Below are 20081 nucleotides of genomic sequence, written 5' to 3'. Positions count from 1 at the left end.
TTTTGTGAACCATTTTTGTGATAAATATTCTCTGAGCGCAAAGTTGATCGGCAACCAATTGTCGCGATGTGAGCTACTCAATACGAAGTAAAATCCCATTGTGTTGGAGGTAAGGAATAATTACTGATTGACCGTACGCGTTTGTAATCATATTTCTTGTCTGTCTTTCGTGTTCCAGAATTGTTGTGCCTACCACTGCTCAGTGCTCAGTCCAGAATTGAATGCCGAGTGCTCGGCAATCAATGACCTAATTTCGCAATGATCTCAGCGGGAGATCGCGTTGCGTGCACAGACGAATCTCGCTAATTGATTGCGACCGCGCGTAACACTAATTATACGACTTGTTTAATGCAACGGAATATTAGCATCAGAATGGTCATTTCAAAAGGACGGGGTATTGCGTTTCAAAAGGACGGGGTTTCGACACCCCCCTGGCTACGCGCCTGCCGCCACCCCATGCAAAAATAAATGTCGGCGCCTATGCTCATAAGAATACTTTCATTTTGTATGAAAATAATATCTGGTTTCGCTATTTTACCGCTATGCTGACGAGCTGCTCATTTTTTGCACCGGTAATCTATACTGTATTGTGTAGTTGGATTTGTGTTGTGATATATTTTTGATTTTATGGGTCGACGAAGATTTGGGGTACTGCGAAGGCTTGTAGATCAGCGTTGGTGTTACGCTGGTGACTAAGCGTAAGAACCACTGTGCTAGTTGTATTTTGCAGTATTTCGATTCCAAACTATTAAACAAGTACCATGGACTACATCATTGTGTAACATACTCACATAGGTTTTTCATAGGTAATAATTCTTCAAAAAACAGTAACGGTTGAAATGGTATTTTAGGTATCATTCTGTTCTAGAAGATGGATACAATTGTACCAAGTACAAGCGACTATATAGCTGATTCGACATTATCTGAGTTCATTGCCGATTATAGCATAGTTTGTCATTATTTCACCAACTAGTGCCATAAGCCCATATCCCATAGTGATTGGAATTGCGAACTCATGTCCTGATGAAGCGTAGAATGGTCGGAATTAAACCGGGTTTTCGCATGCAATTTTTACATTGGTTCCGTACTGGAGCACTTTCATCGAATAAATCAGTTGTACGAGTTGTCCGATGTCCGAATTAAGCGGGTTAGATTGTATGCGATTCAACTGTACGACTGGTTAATGTATTTATCATATTACCTGCCCCATGCGTTGTTTCACATTCCACGGTTACGTCCGTGCACGATGACACCTGATTACCCTCTGAAAAGCGAATGGTAAAGGTAGAGGAAGATGAATGAGCCTTTTAATCATAGCAGTGAATTGTGTATATACTGAACGCTGGGGCCTGTAACCGGTACTGATAAGAATGCGACCTTGTAGTCTTGTTCATCATGCACACTAGGTCGCCAGCTTTACTTCATACCAGCTCAAGGGAATTCACACGGTCGTTGGAAAAGACTCTACCTGTTTCGTCCACCGACTCGTTCCTTGCGCTTCGTCCAGCACTTATTATTTGTTGCTCACCTAAAAAGAGCAATCACAGAGATTATCCCTTAACAGTGGCTTATTTGAATATGGTCCCAAGTGCTTCATTTTAGAGCTTACCATTAATCACTGTCGTGTACTGGTCTCCTGCAACAACATTCACGGTAGCATTTCCAAAATCTTGAAATATCTGATCTCCTTCAGCCAAGATCGCATGCCCTAACATGGCACAACACTTCATTATAGAGCAGGGGTAGAGCTTGTTAAGCAGCATATCAACAATCTTGGATTTAGAAGAGCCACAACACAAAAACCCAAAATACGAATTTATTACGTCACATTCATATGTAGGCTATCGAATGAAGTTTACTCCGGTCTTCGTTTACCAAAGTCTTAGTGTTTGATTTCGTAATGAGGTTTCAATTTGCTGTTTTCCTGGCCATACTTTATTTTCCTGCACTTATCGCTTGAGTATCTTGGTCAAACTCTGCAGCTATTGCTAGCCTTTATAATACAAATGGAAGAACTGTATTAACCATTGCTAGCCCGGGAATTGTCGTTACATGCGCTGGCGGGAATAATTATCAAGTTCATTGTTGCACACGATGATTTATGATTGATTGATGACCAGCCACCATAGCTACGGGTAAAACGTTTATGTCAACTTGATTTGAGAGTTCAATTGGAAAATTTAACCTTAGTGCCACTTTCCCAAAAATTTTACAAGTTTTGCGTAAACATTGAGGAAAGAAACAACACGAAAACAAATCGCATATAGGTAATTCGCGATAGAATGCATCAATTTATCATCAGGTTCAACCTGTCTAGCAAAATGGCGAAACTCATGAGCAATCATTGAATAGCCGCAAACATAGCTGAAAGAGTCGCAGTTTGCCCGCCCTTTCTATAGAGCAGTGGTTCTCAACCTTTTTTTCAGACACGAAAACTTTCGCGCCCCCTTATCGTGATATCACAAATCCAACCGGGAAAATAGCAATCCCAACAGATTGTTTGATGGCAGGAAAGGTTATGGCTGTTGACAAGAGAATTAAAACACATGAAATGCGGTCTGTATATAGCGAAACACCGCTGAATTGTTGGTAAATTGCGCTGAGCGCGAAAATTTTTCTAAGTTGACCGCTTATTCGCGCCCACTCAGATGCATTTATGGCAAATGGTAGTAAAATTTGAAATCGATGAGAAATGCACATAAATTTCAAATGAACATATAGGGTAACCTAGATGACGCGAAACCATTATGAAATCGCCGGAATAATACGACACGAATATCTGCGGAATTATACTATTGGCATATCGAACGAAGTATGGGATTGCGTTAAATTGAACATTTTCAGCGATGACATTTGTATTTTACTCATAATAAAGAATTGCTAAAATTATTTTATAAATTCATGACTTTGATAAAGGATGAATAGTAATTGGACATGGTATATTTTCCAGGCTGGAAAGTGTCCGAAATAAATATTTTGATTAATTTTCAAACTTGATTTTATCATAGAATTAAAAAGAGATATTTCACCAATAACCCCCCAATCTTTAATATTAATAACAATTATGCATATAGGTAATACTATGAGTGGTGAATGTACATCAAGCATCAATACATATAGAAATTATGATGCCATACACACGTGAAGGGAGAGCGAGAGGTCGCAGAGGCCTATATTCAGTTCGTAACTACTTGCTGATGGCTCAATCGATGGATGAGTAAAGCTTAGGTCTATCCGAAAAACATTGCTGATCTATCAAGTTATTTTTATCAGCTTGTTAAATCAGTAAATACTCACTTGAAATGTTACGTTCAGCAGATGCGTTTTTATTTTCACCACCTGTAGACATTGAAACCATATAAATCATTTCTGATCTTTTTAATTTTTTTCTTGGTGACACTGCGCTGTTAGTCATAACTGAGCTGATGATTTTCTACTGCACCAGTTGATTGAACAGGCCCGTAAAGATATGAATAAAATGGCAATGGGCAAGAATTCATTGACGCGTTGTTGTTGTTTGTGGTGTTCATGGCGTTTGTCGACTACTATAGTCATTTACACCATCAGGCCGATATTTTTTTTATTCCGTAACTGCCGTCTTATGGCACGGCAAACCTCTAGGCTTTTTGTTATAGGGCTACCCAGCTTACGCGGATGAGTTGACGAGGAGACTAGGAGAAGCATAGATAAACCTCCAACGCCTAGGAATAGGAATTCGGAAGTCGACCTCGGTCGGACTCGAACCCGCAACCCACTGCTTTAAGTAGGCTAGTAGACACCATGGTCGTGGTTCGAATCCCGGTTCGGACTAACGTCTATGTGTCGGAGGTTATATGGGCTCCTCATCGCCGACCTCACTCCAATTGCGGTGACTTAAAAAGCCCAGATACGACAGTGGGTCGAGCTATAAGTCGACGGTAAAGGAAGATCCGAATAAAAGCCTTGAAGCTGCAAAGACTGCGAGCGCATGAGCAATGAGCGCGAAGAAATGACATTGAACTGTGTTATAAAAAATGTGATGTCGTGGAGCACAAAGCCCTAATCGGGCTATAAGCACCACTGTTGTATGTTGTATATTAATAATAACACCATGGTTTTGAAAACAAATTGCTCGTAATAAAAGGTTTACTGCAAAATATTTCTGCACACTCGTGAAAACTATTCGATTGCCTTCGTCGTGAAGAATCATCAAATCATAAGTAAATAAAATGATGAAATTAAAGTCGTCAGTAAGATATAAAGCAGTGGTTCCCAACGTGGGCGATATCGCCCCCCAGGGGGCGATTTGGCGGTCTAGGGGGCGAAAATGACGAAGGGGGCGACAGGGGGCGAAAATAGCGAAGGGGGCGATGACGCGTCAAAACGGATGACCTTTTTTTTTCAGTCAACCCACGTAAATTTAGTTACAAAAGTGTGTCATTGTGGCCATCGATTCGAAAGTTTGACCTTTTTTTTCAGTCAACCCGCCGTTGATTACAGTTTGTATGGCCAATTTTCGGTACACAAAATTTGGGGGGCGATGATCGGTGTTCACCTTGAAAAGGGGGCGATGGGTCGAAAAAGGTTGGGAACCACTGATATAAAGTATTACGACATGGCAGTGAGATTTCAGATATCGAAATGGCATCTGAGCCTTACATGGCGATAGTCAAACAAATGTAGCGAAGCGATTTGATCGATCAGCCTAGAATACATGGAATTGCGTTCAAAGATTTTTTGGTATAAATTTTTTTTTTTTTAAAGACATAACTCCGGCTCGGAGCTCTTGATAAACATTGCTGCCTATGCATTGAAGAATGTGTTCAAATAAACTGAGATGAGTATTTTATTACGGGTAAATTTCAAGTTATGATGTTCTAAATTACTTTAATATATTGCGCGGCCATTCATGTTCCGTGGTTCGTATTTTGTGTATGTTTTAATGAAAGCATTTTAATTTTGGACAGAATATAGACTGCGAGAGAAGAGCTAGCCAGTCGATGCTTAGGTAAATATCAAAAGTTGCTTTATAAAATTTCCGAACTGAACTTATTAAGCCATACGTCTGATATAATGAACAATGGACGGTAACATTGCAATTCATTAACAGTGGCATGCGTTGTTTCGCATTTGGCACCTTCGTCAAGGGGCAATGACCAATGTTCCCTCTAAGCTGCGCACGTGCGCAAATGCGAAGTGCTGAACCGGTCTCTGCGCACAGAAAATCTTAGCTGCGCACAAAAAAATCCGAAGGGATGACTTTTTTTTCTTTTTTTAATTGTTGTTCTCCAAGGGACCGCGCAAGCGAGCGGACTCGTGAAAAATTAGAGGGAACATTGCCAGGAGCAAATAGTGTTATCGGTGAAGTCTGAAACCGAGGTACAAGTGCGGCCAGTAAAGTTGAATATTGCACTCTGCGAAGAAATGATAATCTGCAATCACGTGCGCCTCACGAAAGAGATTTTTCTTTTAGTTTGGTCTCGTACCCGTGAGCGATACTGATATCATTGCAGTTTAGCACAATCTTTTCTGGGAATGGCGAAATAACATGATTTAACTAAATAACAATGGGCTAGCGCGAAGTTAATTTGCGAGAAACTAACGAATAGTCTTCTCCGTGTGGCATGAACATTGCGTAAGATTTACTGTACAATTACATGCCGTGAATTTTCGAAGTCATCACTTCATCAGACAAATCTGATCACGTATGGTGAGATAGGATAATATGCAGAATATGGAAGTACAAGCACCAACATTGCTGAAAATCCATCCCCTTGCAAACGTTGATTGGGAAACGCTGCAACTGTGCACTGTAAGGTGTTGAATCACATCAGCTTCTCAGCAGCTAAAATTTTGATATTATTCAATTCGTTTGAACGGGAATCTTTTGTCGATAAGGTAATACCTAGGATTACCATATTTTGGAAATCTGAAAAGAGGACACTTTTGCAATAAGGGGGGGGGGGGGCAGGGGTCGAGCTCGAAGCAACTTAAACAAAAAAAATTCGTGCTGCGCGCGATTTTAAGTCGCCAAATATATTGATTATTGGGTATACTCTTCCCCCAAGAAAAAATACGCTACGTTTATAGAAATGGGCATATCGGCGTTGGCCATTACCGCGCCACGATACACCAAGACATATAAAGTTTTAGGCCATGTAACATGCGAGACCAAGAAGTGCGCCAGAACGATCGGCAGCGAGAAAACCTTGGCCGTAAAGGACTGCCATATGCTGACCGAAAACACGTATAGGTTTAATCGTCCATATGTAGGCCTAAATGACTGGCGCCGAATATTCCTGTCTTGGCAATCTGAACCTCACAAGACGAATACCATCCCGCAGGAAAAAATTATATGTCAGTAAAGAAATACCAATCCGAAATCGTGTGATCTTTCAGTTTAGTACGTTTGGGCGATTCAATATTTTTGATACAGCATACAGGAGGTCACGAAATAACATCATGTAACGAAGTCATACCAACGGGTCAGCCCGCTGGAACATGTTCATTTGTTCAATTATTATTTACGTGCTCTGCAGTTTTAAAGACACCTCACTCAGCTCTACCGGTAAATTTGATTATACGTGAGCAGAGAGGACAAGAAATTGATAGCAAAAATTATGCTTTTCCCGATCTTATTGACCGATTTTATCATGAATTATCGAAAATTTTCTCGCTCCGCGCTGGCTCCCTGAACAGTACAGCTATAATTTCTTGGCAAAAGCGAACAATGTAATGGGTGGGGGCAGTTTATCCCCCTATGGGAGCCCAAGAGTCAAGTTTTTTGGGGGGAGGGTGGGGGTTTTTAGGGGCTAACGAAGTGCTGTTTCGTTCCTGCCAACGGGTATATACACCGGGAGATGATAAATTATTATTGAGGGGTCCTACCTTTTTAAACACACCTCCCTCAGCTATACCGGTAAATCAGATTACGTGAGCAGAGAGAGGATAAAAATTTAGAGCAATATATACGCAATTCCCTAACATATTGACCGATTCAGTCATAAATTATCAAAATTTCTCGCTCGCGCGCGTTTAGGCGCGAAAAGGTGAATCAATAAACGTATACCGAACGAAGCAGGGATGTAGCGGTAAACAGCGTACAGCCTGAGGCGGGTCTGGGAAGCGAAGCCTCCCTGAAGTCCGACTTATCACGATATGGGGGGCCTGGTTGCGCACTATTGTCCAGGGGCCTGCGCAGTGAGTTGGCATGTTTGCGCAGACTCGCGAAAAATTAGAGGGAACATTGGCAATGACACTTGATTTCCATCTGAAAAGCAAATAACAGTGATAGATGAATGAGCTTTTTCGTTGCAGTGAAACTGATATAGCCTGAACGTGGCCGGACGACTGACCTCAATCACGGAATTACGCCGACAGGGGCTATCAATAAACCTGGCAGCCAGTACGGCACTATATACCACGGGCATATAATCTTGAACGCGTCATACGCGCAAGTCATACTGTAAATTATATGAAAGTAATCTACCTCTCTCGTTCACCGGTTCTTTTCTTCCGCTTTCTCCTGCACTTAATGCTTCTTGCTTGTCTAAAAGGTGAAAACTTGAATCTTGAATTATCCAGAACGGTGTTTCTTAAACAACAGGGGTCCACGGGGTTACGAAGTCCCAAATAGGTGAAGCATGAAGAATAATAATATTAGCCAAATTTCTTCAGCACGTAAATTTTTTTGGCGCTGGGCGAGTTTCCTTTTCTAGAGAATTCTTGCTGTTAATTTGGGTAAACCATTCCCTCCGACAAAATAATTGGAGGCTAGCAATACAACATGCAACATGAGTTAAAGAAATGAGTACAGATGTTTTCGCAATTGTGAGAGAATGATGCCTGGAGGCCGGTAGGAGGCTTTAGTCCAGAGGTGTGAAATTACTGGGGCGGGACTATCACACATGGACATTTGGGCGCTGGCCGAAAGATTCCTGGACCTGCAAAGTTTCGGTGCACCGACTGACATTCGGACCCTAATATCACGGGACATCGGCGAAAATTTCGATATTAATATCTTCAGTCGCAATTGTCCTTTCCTGAAAACCAAGTTAATTGTGTTGAAAACACTATATGGGTGCCCAAGACCGGCCTTTGGGGTTGGTTGACCAAGTGCTGCTACGATCCTGGATAGGGGTACTATAAACATTTCACCACGTTTTACCGAGAGATCATATGACTTTATGTCAATATTATTTCGCCAACGTAAATAGACTACAGACTATTCCGTCTCAAAAATAAGATACATCCGTTTAGCCGCTTTTAGCCACGCTAAAACTAGAGGAATGGAAGACATCATCAAAATGTATTTTAGTTGCCAATGGCTATTCAGACCACAGGGTCAAAGAAACTATCGAACGCAAACTGCCTCAGTTCTATAAGCAAAAGCCGTTTTGACCGAGCAAGTGCCAGTTTATTTGTTCCGTGGATTATCGTTGTTTGTCACACGGGTTCATAAAGCATATTCATTCCTCGTGAGTCATTGTTTGCCACAATTAAAACCCCGTGTTATATGTAATACGGAATCTTCGCTGCGGGTCAGGATGTGCTATGTACTATCAATGAGAGCAGCATTATTCACCAATATACGTTCCGATGCGATGCGGTATATGGCTCGCACATCTCGGCATTTATAACTACAAATTACACAACCGCATGATCACATTCTCGATACCACGCCCGACTATGATCAGGTAACGACATGTAGGCTAGTTCCGGTATTCGACAATACCCGAATATTATCATAGCAGCCAGCTTTCCATAGTTGCTTCTGGTTGCTCTATTTTCACTCAAACGTTCTGCTGCAGCAGATGATCCGCTGTTATTCTGAAACAGTTGTTCTTTCACTTTTTAGACTGCGACTCAATTCTGACTTTTATCGACATCTCGCGACCCATGCCTTGCAAATCGAAATGATATATTTTCAACGTTAGCGTACTATGTTTTACGTTCATATATGGAAAGTAGGGCCGTATAGAAAATGCGCAATAACCAATATTACGCAAATCAATACTAAGAACGATTTATGATTTCAATTTCTCGAGCAATCGGAATTATGCGTGATTTCAACAATTTATCGATCTTTCGGGATGGTTTGGTGCCGGCGATTTCGACGACGGTAAGTATCTATATCGAAGATTTCGGGTAGCATTGGGCCAAGGTTTCATCATCACCGAATTTTTAACAACGCATTTTACCCAGTCGCATGTTGGTCGATACTTCATGTGTTCCCAGTTGCGTAACATTATACTAAAGTACACCAACGGTCCCCGACAGCGTTTAGCGATACTTGGAATACAATACGTTTTTTTCTTCAAAATAGCGAATACAGCTATTGAATGTATTTTTAATTAACTCGTGTAATCACAAATATTCGGTGCGGCATTGCCGCTGTTTCTCTCGCTCTATAACCTGCCCTAGTTTCACCCGCGCAAGTAACAACTTTCCAGAGAAGTGGAAGTGAGACAGGTGTTATTATAATATCAAACCAATTTGCGTAATACAAATATCGACACATTTTCATGATTAAGTCATATCGTCGCAACCACTTTTCTGCGCACATAAATATATTTCTTCTTCACGCCACAAAAATCTAGTAGCAAATTTCAAAAACGAGCGTGTGACGGCCAGTCACGGCAAAGTTTTTATTTCAATCACCAGCTGGGATTGTCATGTGTACATAATTACGTATCACTGTAAATCCGCAAGGTCGTATTGAACACTTCATAACACTTTTTTCTGCGTACAGACACACTTTTTGGGCATATAAACGCACTGGGCCATTATCGTCGCAACGCTTCTGCGTATTTCTCCGTTTATATGTAACACTTCGCCACTGCGGCTTATTTTCAAGAAAATTTATACTTTGTAATTTATCGTCAATTTCACATTCATAAAGTATCGGTGGGATTGGAGATCACATAAAATCATGGTATATGTATAATAATGTTATTCAACTGACCAAACCATCAAGTTTAAGGGTAATATTACAATAAAATATACATATTTCCCTGTGACGCAGAGGGGTCGCCACCTTCGTTACGGTAGAGCGCGCTCGATTTCAGTTTCGAATTTGAATTGGTGGTTCGTCAGGCTTCAAGCAGAGAGTAGGGTACACTAAAAGACTTGGCAGAATGGATATATTAAAGCAGTTCCTGCTACCTGGTGGCGTAAAGGATCATAACGTCCATGTACTGTAAGGTATGGAAATGCGGTAAATGTTATTGAATATATGTAATGTGAGAATAGTCATAAAATGAAGTCGTTTTGCCATTGTGCACAGTAAAGTCGCTTGTTTTAGATGTTTTAGTAGGCTACTGATATCCCTTATTCATATGAATGTTCTTTAGATGTTTTGTAGTATATAATTCGTCTGATCTTATTGCTGGACGATCGAGCTTCGAATCTGATTATTTTACCAGGCTGCGACCAGGTACAAGGTACTGATGGGAAGCTGCTATCGAACCAACTTTTTTGATATATAGATAAAGGGATGTTCTCTCCATCCACACTGAAATAACTCTATGTAGGCGATATTGTGGTCCATTGTGGACAAGTACTGCAATATCAGCAATTGAATACCGGTATGACAGTCATGCAACGGTTTTGATTGTTTTTCAACTGTACACATTTTACACTGTACTGCTTACTGAAGCGATTTTGTGACATGTCAACATAGGTCAAAATTTTGTCAAAATTGTACCGTCAGGTCAAAAATTGCCGAAATTGTTTACAAAATCAAAATGTTTTTGGCAAACTTGCATTTCATTTGTATCATAGATGATTGCACTGTCGGTGAACTTATCATTTTATAATTTACATCTTGCAGCCTACTTTATAGTCCTACCGTTGTAGACGGACCATCGTCTGCTAATTGTGAATAATAGACTGTCAAATGAAACAAATGCTCAACGTAGCCTACTCCACTATTCTAACTAAAGCAACACTGCGTGAGCATTGGTTCTTCCATTAGAAACCGTATGATGAAAAATTGTGATGTAGACAACCTTGTCATAATGAGAGAGAGGGCAGTGTACTCACAACTTCAGTGTAGCCGGCCAACAACTGCCGCTGGTGAACGTTCTTTCTTCATTCTTGCCAAGCTACTTAGTTAGGACAGACACTTTCTACCCGAAAATGTAGGAAAGTATCTTTCGTTGTACTACACCAAAGTTTTAATTATTTCTACCATAATACGAGATGTAACTAATACTAGAATTCTCCACGGGTCCAGATTTCGATAAAATAAGGTTTTTTCATGTAAAAATTTGTCAGTTTTCATGCTATAAGATTTTTTCAGGTCAAACTACTTCGGAAGAACAGACAGCTCCATCCAGAAATGAAGATAAGTACCGGTAATACAATTCTAGCATTATGTGAGAAACACCTAATTTAAAGGGGCACTGCACTCAAAAAATGATGTGGTCTCAAATTGAAGGGCAAAACGAAAAAATAATTTTGGCCGCAGCCGTTTTCTTCAGAACGCCACCGTAATGGAGCTGCAATTTATTGAAATTTCCAGAGTTGCATCCGGCTGCAGCTGTCGCGGCTCCGGGTCATTCCTTAACCCGTTACATGGCACGATGACTTCATCGTCGCACTTGCTCGGCGGGATTAGGCAGTCACACAAAGGACGAACTTTAGATAGTTGTCAGTCGATGTTGTGAAGGAATCATGCCTTGATACGGTCCAGTTTACTTGTACAAGACACAGATGTATCGATGGTCAACACGAAAATATCATTGTTTCATTCTCATCAAAGTTCCAATATTGTTGTGGAAATGTTTATCGTAACATTGTTGTTCTCAGTTTCACTAACGAATCTTCTGTCTCCATCAGTTCATTCATGCAATTCCTTTGACACGTAGATAACGTAAAATTTGTTAAAATTAATGGTATGGAAGAAGATCTTGTTGATGAATGAACTTCTGATGAAGATTTCGATGATATCACAATATTTGGTGAGAGCCTGCCGTGTCAATTTGAGCCACAATATTCAGAGGAGGAATTCGCCGGTCTTGTTGCAACTCTAGAAGCACAAACTCAAGTATTGCACCTGTGTTTCTTGAATGCAATTTATCAATCTCACTGTATTGGTCAAAGAAATCGTCAGAAAACCAGAGTCAACTTCAGACACTTGACAATGAATGGTGCTCGAACTGTGAACAGAAAAAACTGGAATAATAACAATCAACCACATGGTCCTGGCAGAAGGCTTTCTAACGAACTGTGATTCTGCTATATAAGTCGAAATCAGTACAGCGAACAGGAACTGTTTGCATTCTTATATTCCACCAATGGCTTACTCGGTATTTATTAAAAATTCAATATAGTAATAAAAGAAACAACCGAGGACTATATAGCCAGGGTAGGGTATTACAACGGGGCAGATCCACTGGGAGATCCACATTGCAACCATCTAGTTCTTAGGCACTGATCCCCAGTCAAAGTGCCATGGCTGCAGGAATATGTCTCCCCGTCAAGTGTCCGCTCATGTTCGCCAGTGATGTGATGCAGAAGAGATATCCATCTTCTTTTTAGCACCTGCAACTGCAATTGCATATTGGTATATAAAAAGTTACTAATATGTGATGTCAGACATAGTTGATATGTAGACTTACACTGCTATCTTGACCTCAATGCTGACAGCACCACCAAAAGTGTTTGGTGATGCTCCTTGTCCATAGTAGCAAGTCTTCCATACCTTTCTTCTCTCCCAGAGACACCAACTTTTTTTCAGTCCTGAGAAATGGTTAGTCAGGCAAAAGAAGATTCAAATAATATCAGTATTCAGTCACCTTTGCAGACATACCACACAGCAAACTGGTGATTTATTGACGGATATGGCACTGTCGTCTTAGTGCAATTTCAGAAGGAATTTTATGAAGAGTATGCGATGCGTCATTCCATTTGACTTCACACGATGTAACGGCACAACTTGTCGATGTCATTGCAGCTTTTAATAATGTCAATGTATATTCTATATACTATTACGAAGACTCTGGGTAGAGCAAGACAATATCGTAGACCAGTGCTTTTCAACCTTTTTGAGCTCCATTCGCACTTTTTTTGACAATTTAATGCGCACCAGCCAGCTAGAATTTATTACACAAAAAGAAAATGAAAAGCTTATCACTTTTGTATTTGTAGGGCTTCCTGTAGGTACAGAGCGTCATTATTTCACATTCAGCGTATCGTATTGTTGATTAATCAAATATCACTTTTGTATTTGTAGGGCTTCCTATAGGTACAGAGCGTCATTATTTCACATTCAGCGTATCGTATTGTTGATTAATCAAATACTAAAATCACTGCAGTAGAAAAATCACAGATATCGCACTTCCGCTGTTCTCAAGGTATTCGTTGCTTTTTCTGGGGGTATCGTGCAGTGATTTCTTTCGAAGCTTGAAGGGCGAACCAATGAACAATATATCACTTTTCCACTAAATCGACGTGTTATGTCATCGCTATATGAATGTGTGCCGAAATTCCAATACTTTGCATTCAAATCAACACTGGCATCGCCCACTATTACCTACAATGTAGGGTTATCATGGTTGCCGGTGAACTCGGCCCTCGGTGAATTCGGCGACACAAACTCTTCCCTCAGGTTTATTAATATTTTCAGCAATCACTTGATAATAGTATTATTAGTTCAATGATTCGCTGTAATAACAAAATTTCCCGAGGGCCGAGTTCACTGAAGGCCGAGTTCGTGAGGCCGAATTCACCGAGGGCCGAGTTTACTGGTAATCATTATCATATTTTGGATTCGGGACAGGAGGACACTTATTCAAAATTTTTAGAAATAGAATAGTGGATCATGTAGAATCCTGGAAAATGGTAAATCAGACTCCGTTGTCGGTCGACTGAAAAAAAGCCAACTTTCTGGCTCAACTCCGGAAATACAGTTTTTCTTTCACGCTTAACATTGGTTGACTATTTGTTTGAAAATCTTTTCATTCGCACAAGTACGAACCGTCACACAGGTTGAAAAGCACTTTATGCTGTAGTCGATTTTCGGGATAACTTCAGTCATTTCTTATCCACAACACGAATACCACCAGTCAGGGTTCCCCATGAACATGACAAAATTCATGACATTCTAAATTGGTGTAGGGTTCGGGTACTCTAGGAAAATTCATCATCCTTAACCAAAATCCAACGGTACGCAAACCTAACCTGAACCCACAACTCCGCAGCTGACCCTAAAACATATTCATTGTATTGTAATCTTACTAATCCCCAAGCCATAATTTTACGATACCCTCAAACCCTCATCTTATGATTCTCCAACCTGAATGCGAAACCAATTATGACCGCTCTGAATTTTGAAATGTTCAGAGGGCACACTGATTGAGTGATTGGTGATGGTAATGTTTTATACATAACATAAGAATAGGACATGATCTATTCCTGCCCTCAAGAAATAGAATACCCTAGCCCCGATTAAGAGAAAAATCTCCTGACTGAACTGAGTAAACATCCTCCGTGGAACGGCGTATCTACACCACCTTGGCGTGTAAGACATATTTCCTTCGTAGCATTGGCTGGCAACTATCTAAAGTTCGTCCTCTGCGTGACTGCCTAATCGCGCCGAGCAAGTGCGACGATGAAGGCATCGTGCCATGTAACGGGTTAAGAAATGACCCGGAGCCGCGACAGCTGCAGCCGGATGCAACTCTGGAAATTTCAATAAATTGCAGCTCCATTACGGTGGCGTTCTGAAGAAAACGGCTGCGGCCAAAATTATTTTTTCGTTTTGCCCTTCAATTTGAGACCACATCATTTTTTGAGTGCAGTGCCCCTTTAAGTACATGGGGTCAAAATTAAGTTTTTCATCATCAAAATATGTGTGAATTTGGATTTTTTAGTCAAATTTCCCTTTTTAAGCCAAAAAAATCGCCCTAATAATAGCACAGCAAAACAAACCATCTTTTCAACAAACCATGGATCAAAAGGGGTAGTATTGGTTTCGCCCAATCCGCAAATTTGACTTTTCTGAGTTTATATTATGATATGGTAACTGAACTAAACTCTATGTCGCAGGTAGTATGTATTGCAATTGGTACCTTTTTGAAATGCATTTGCTGTATGGAATCCTGGTAAGCATCACGGTGATTTGTAAGTGAACTGGAATATCCGTAGAGAATGAATTTGATTCTGTTGCATTCGGTTATCTTTGTGATGAAGATTTTTATGAGTGTCTGCTGATAAAATTTCACTAAAATTGTTAACAATCCAGGAAGTATACTACCTGTGCCAAAGTAAATTGGTGGTAACGTCATGTGCAACTTTCCATTCCATTACCTAATTATTCTATGAAAGACAACGTTCAGTCATGCACAACTTATTGCAGAAAATAACAACTGTATCCAGTATGATATCTGCGTGATTACTGAGCAGTTCATTTGTATTGCGAATTTTCGCAACAAATATTTTCTTTTCAATAGTCTTGGATTGATCCTCAAATTTGTCCAACTGATGTCTACTCTTTAAAAAGAGCCCCCTGGGTCTACCGTGCCTGCGCTATCAGACAATGTTGACAGTGACGTGAGGAGTCGTTCGTAACGGGTTTTGTGCCAGCACAGTCATCTTATGCGATGCAGACCTTCTCAAGAACCCATGGATACATGTGATTATGTAAGCCTATTTATTCAATTTGTATATCACCATTGATTATGTAATTTGCTGGTTTTTGCAGTCCTACTTTTCTCACAAACTATCTCGCAGAGTAGCTTACGGACTATTCAATATGAGCTGAAAAAGGCTTCATCTGTGTACACTGTACAGTGTACAGTGAACTGTATACTCTGAACACTGAACAGGGATGTAGTTGAAAGTAATGAGCTCGTGTAACTTGTACTTTAACTATTGCTTACTGAACTATAATGGACTAGGTCATTGGTTCTCAACCTGGGGGGTTGAGCACCTCTCCTGCGCTTCTGTAAGCTATTACCTGTGTGAAATATTTATATTTAGTTGTGCATAAAATTTACAATTTTCCTTTATTATTTATTGTATTTTCTAGGAGCAGCAATTGGATTTGACCAGTACAGAAAAAGAGCCGCCATGGCATGCCACGAATCAGGGACTCATCAAGCCTGGGTTGCGGCTGATGGAAAGAACATGAAAAATGCCCTAAACTGCAGGTAGTATGTATTGCAAATGGCACTTTTTTGAAATAGATTTGTTGTTTGAAATACTGCTGAGCATCGCCATGTTTCGTAAGTAAACTGGTATATCCTTAGATAATGAATTTGATTCAGCTGCATTCGGTTATTTTTATGAATGTTTGCTGATAAAATTTCACTAAAAGGATTAACAATCCAGGAAAGTATGGTACTCGGGCTGGAGTAAAATTGGTGTTAAGGTCACATGCAACTTTCCATTACAATAATTAATTGTTCTATGGAAGACACCCTTTTGTCACATACAATACATCCAGTCTGATATCTGCGTAAGTAAATACTGAATGCTGGTAATGTCATATTTTGTGATAATATTGTTGATGTACAACGTTCTTTCGAGTTTTCCACTAGTTGCTGACGATTATACTATGTATTATTATATTATATACTATTCAATTTTATATTGAAGTTTTGTACCTCGAAGAAGCTGTTCGAATATTGAATAGTTTCCTTGTATTGCAAATTTTTAAAACAAGTATTTTCTTTTCAACAGTCTTAGATTGATCCTCAAATTCATCCAACTGATGTCGACTCTTCGAAAAGAACCCTGGTTCCACCGTGCCTCTGCTAACAGACAATGTTGATAGTGACTTGAGCAGTCATCTGAACGGATTTTGTACCGGTGCAGTCATCTTTTGTGATACATACTTTTGCCTCAAGAACCCATGGAAACATGTGATTATGTAAGTCTATTTATTCATTTCATATATCACCATTGATTATGTAATGTGCTGGTTTTTGCAGTCCCAATTTTCTCAAAAACTATCTATATATGCTATATGAGCTGAAGAGAGGCTTGATCTGTGTACATTGAACAGAGGTGTTGTTGAATGTGAAGAGTTGGTGTATCATGTATTTAAACTACCGCTTACTGAACTATACTTGGAACATCAAATGGAGATCATTTCCCATGTCGTGCTAGTTCCAATTAATTTTGTTAGTTAAATTTAATTAGGAATGAAGGATTTTGAAAGATTGAGAACAGTTACAATTACCGCAATGAAGGAAAAGTATTCAACACCATCGATAAGATGTCACAAAGTTTTTGTACTAAAGACAATCAATGTGTCTTTTGTCTGGTATATTTTCTCGTCTCAATTCGAAGCACCTATAAAATCTTGGAATCAAAGTTATACGTAAAGCCTACCCTATGTCAATTATAATAATGGAAAACCGAACCCATAGGGACAACAATTCTACTACATTTATTGTCGGATCTTGTTTGCAATCAATTACATTTTCAGCGAAACGAGGTTGATGAAGTCAAGTGTCATCTCAAAGCCAAATTGAGAGACAAACGAATATAATCCAAGACCCAAGCGCATGTCTTATTGAAACAGGTACCGTAATCTTTCTTTTTTGTGGACCATACAAATTTACATAGACCTGCGACGTTCTGCTATAACTGTCATTTTGAGTTACAGTTCTGCATTCTCACTGTTGCCTGTGCGTTTGAATGTCAATGTAAATGTCAAAATGGCCGAATTGAAAAAAACGCAGACCTGATTCAAGATGTTTTTATTAGTCGTTATGCTAATTTTAGTCCTTCTCAGTGATAGGATTTTACATGTATCCGAGCGCCTATCCTAAGCTTGTGTAACCTGCGTGTGTGAAATCTTTATATTTATTTCTGCATAAAATTTAGAATTTTCATTGACATATTCAAAACTTTGGAATTTATTCACATTTTCAAGGAGCACAACTTGGAGTCGACCAGTAGAAAAGAAACAAACGCCATGGCACGCCACGAATCAGAGATTGACCGAGCCTGGAATGCAGCTGATGGCAAGAATATAAAACTGCTTCAGTGAAAATGGAGTATTCAGAAACATTCTTGACGTTTTGAGCTGCTACGCATTGGATTGTCATACCCTAAATGAGTGGTTCTCAAACAGGAGAAAGCATTTGAAGCGACGTGAAGCCGCTGTAAACTAAAATCTTTTTCGCACATGCATGCATGGCAGCTTGTAGTTATTTCTCTGTGTATGGTCAGAATTTAATATTTGAATATTCTCTCATCAACAACCATTACCGTCACTGCCATCCAACTATCCGTTGGGATTTCTAGCGTTCTGTTTGCTTTTTTAGATTTTATTATACGACAACAAGGAGTGTGTGAAATGTTTTGCTATCATATGGGAGCGTGTCCAAAATTTTTTAAGAACCACTGCCCTAATGACTTCCATATTTCATATTTTGCAGCAGACTGGTAAATAACAACAAAATCTTTTCTGTAAATCTGCAAAATTTGTATGGACTCAAAGAAACGATTTCTTTGTTATTTAAACAAAAGTGATTGGCATTAAGCTGATATAAATACTTCTAATGCAAGCCCTAGGATATTTTCAGCAGGCCCAATTTCATTAAGAGTGAAAAAATACTTATGGTTGTTTATCGTGGTAGTGGTAGTGATACTGATACATTCATTGTTTGTTTGTTTACAATAAATTAGAAATTTACAAGCCGTAATTTGGTCAGTTTTAAATAAGTTGTAATGATTTGTGTTGATCATGTTTTCCGCTAACGGACGTAACCAATGAATTTGATTCCATGCCCTTGTCAAGAAAGTTCAGGATACTAAATGATATTTTGTTATCACTATCCCTAATTCCCTATGCATTCATTTTCATCATTGAGAGCGATTTGCATGATATTTGTAGTAAGTTTGCTCTTAATCATTTGTGATGTTCGTCATGTCATCGACTCTTCCGGGAACGGTTTCAACTGCTGATCTGAATTTATGAAACCCTGTCACAGCAGCTATTGGAAATTTCAATGTTTGCACGTATTTAATCACCCAGGTTGGGTATTATAAGCGTCATTTATTCATGAATCAATAAAATCTGATTTTACTTTGAGCCCTGCGTTCCGGTGACTAGTCAACCAGCCACTTTGAGACTGAACACTTTTCAGGTAAACACCTTAAATTTGAACACTTCGCAACACTTCTAGGCGTTCAATTTTTGGATCACGTTTCGTGTTCAATTTTCCGGGTTGAGCAACACTTCAGAATTTACAGTGTATATGTAGGCTACATTATATGTACGCAGCCAAGATACATCATTGGTAAACGAAGGATGGCATAAAATTAAACAAACAATATGATAGGTATGTAGATTTGGTGAAAGGCCAATGTTCGAATAGGTAGATAGTAAAGTTATTGAATAAGATGTGCAGGGTAAAGATGAATACAATTGATTTCGAATCGTGAAGTGAGAAATTGCAAGGTTATGAGAAACATATGAATAAGTAGGCGACTTTGGCACTTGCTACGATAACTGAGATACCCACCATGAATGTTCCTTCTAAGCACGGAAAACGGTCACAGAAAACTGACACGGTCTCTGCGCACAGAACATCTATGCTGCGCACGAAAAATTCACATTGGTGATCGTTTTATTTAGTCGTTACACACTGTTCTCCAGGGGACTGCATAATGAGTTGGTGAGTGCGCGCAGGCTCGTGAAAAATTAGACGGAACATTGCCCACGACGGTATCATTTGATCAATTTAGTACATTATAAATTGAAATATATAAAATAAGCTCTTGCGAGGCGGCATTGGCAATTGGTATACTAATTATGTTTCCTACAACGGGTAAATTGTGAAAATAAGGTCTCACCTACGATAGTACCTTCGGATGATGGGTTGATATTCTGACCACGTGGGTCGTGACCTCCTTCTGCCATTGAAACCGCTAGCTATCTTCTCTGATTGTAGTATTCGCTTGATGATTAGCAACTAGTTTTCTAGTTACCTGCCGTATTCAAACATTTTCGTTATTGTCGGTCAAATTCGGATGACAACAGAATATAGCTACGATTTCGAAATGCTCAATTCGACACATATGCGGATTCCTGTCAATAATTTAGATTTATCTGCTAGCTAATTAAATCTTGTATAGGCTGA

The 20081-nt window shown here is 39.6% G+C and overlaps 1 protein-coding gene and 1 long non-coding RNA gene across 2 annotated transcripts in view; one reads left to right on the top strand and one right to left on the bottom strand.

The window, feature by feature from the left end:
- LOC145435467 (NACHT, LRR and PYD domains-containing protein 14-like) overlaps positions 1-1514 on the bottom strand; it is a 105325-nt gene extending 103811 nt beyond the window's left edge. Inside the window, exons 1-2 of the mRNA XM_080312745.1 lie at positions 1469-1514; positions 1202-1264 (exon numbers count right to left, since the gene is read on the bottom strand). The gene's annotated coding sequence lies outside the window, so the exon portion shown is untranslated. The remainder of the gene's footprint in view (positions 1-1201; positions 1265-1468) is intronic.
- Positions 1515-16648: 15134 nt separating this feature from the next.
- LOC145435506 (uncharacterized) lies at positions 16649-19030 on the top strand. The gene is made up of 3 exons (XR_013913864.1): positions 16649-16855; positions 17417-17512; positions 17867-19030. It is a non-coding gene; the product is annotated as an uncharacterized LOC145435506 (long non-coding RNA).
- The last annotated feature ends 1051 nt before the right edge of the window (positions 19031-20081 follow it).

Source organism: Botryllus schlosseri, chromosome 3 (genome assembly GCF_051294905.1).
Source record: "Botryllus schlosseri isolate E-star chromosome 3, Bs_hap1, whole genome shotgun sequence".
Lineage (NCBI taxonomy): Eukaryota > Metazoa > Chordata > Ascidiacea > Stolidobranchia > Styelidae > Botryllus > Botryllus schlosseri.
Note: the sequence above shows the minus strand (reverse complement) of the source record. Positions and strands in the feature narration are given on the sequence as shown.